This window comes from Diachasma alloeum, unplaced genomic scaffold (assembly GCF_001412515.2).
Source record: "Diachasma alloeum isolate Michigan unplaced genomic scaffold, Dall2.0 Dall_scaffold_00211, whole genome shotgun sequence".
Taxonomy (NCBI): domain Eukaryota; kingdom Metazoa; phylum Arthropoda; class Insecta; order Hymenoptera; family Braconidae; genus Diachasma; species Diachasma alloeum.
In genome coordinates this window covers 522,048-523,077 of record NW_021680376.1, presented here as the reverse complement: position 1 = coordinate 523,077, position 1,030 = coordinate 522,048, and positions in this window count along the sequence as shown.

The window sequence follows — 1,030 nt, the reverse complement described above, 5'->3', positions numbered from 1 at the left end:
CAGTGGGGTCTAGGAGTCTCCCCTGGTTCAAAACCATCTTTAGAGGCATCAGCACATCATTTTTCGAGCCGCTCTTTCATTTGAGCCCAAAAAAAATTCATATCTTGTCTGACATCTCTGCTACAAACTCTGGTCTTCAACTCTGGTCTTCAACTCTGATTTTCAATTGAAACAACGAAATGGCCAAAAAAAATTAATTTAATTCATATTTTATAGGCTGTAGGAAGTGGAAAAACGCAATTCTGAGCCATCCATTTTCCTATAAGGAACCCAAATTCCGTTTTAAGGCGCTATCTCTCATAGTTTCCGAGATAATCGCGAAAAACGAAATCGCGCAAAAAAATTAATTTAATTGATCTTGTATAGGGTGTAGGAAGTGGACAAACGCAATTCTGAGCCGTCCATCTACCTATACGGAACCCAAATTTCCTCAGGAATCGAATGGAATAGGCTTTAAGGCTCTATCTCTCATGGTTTCCGAGATAATCGCGAAAAACGAAATCGCGCAAAAAAATTAATTTAATTGATCTTGTATAGGGTGTAGGAAGTGGACAAACGCAATTCTGAGCCGTCCATCTACCTATACGGAACCCAAATTTCCTCAGGAATCGAATGGAATAGGCTTTAAGGCTCTATCTCTCATAGTTTCCGAGATAATCGCGAAAAACGAAATCGCCCGAAAAAATTAATTTAATTGATCTTGTATAGGGTGTAGGAAGTGGAAAAACGCAATTCTGAGCCGTCCATCTGCCTATACGGAACCCAAATTTCCTCAGGAATCGAATGGAATAGGTTTTAAGGCTCTATCTCTCATAGTTTCCGAGATAATCGCGAAAAACGAAATCGCAAAAAAAAATTAATTTAATTTATCTTGTATAGGGTGTAGGAAGTGGAAAAACGCAATTCTGAGTCGTCCATCTTCCTATAGGGACCCCAAATTCGCTTTTAAGGCTCTATCTCTCATAGTTTCCGAGATAATCGCGAAAAACGAAATCGCCAAAAAAAATTAATTTAATTTATCTTGTATAGG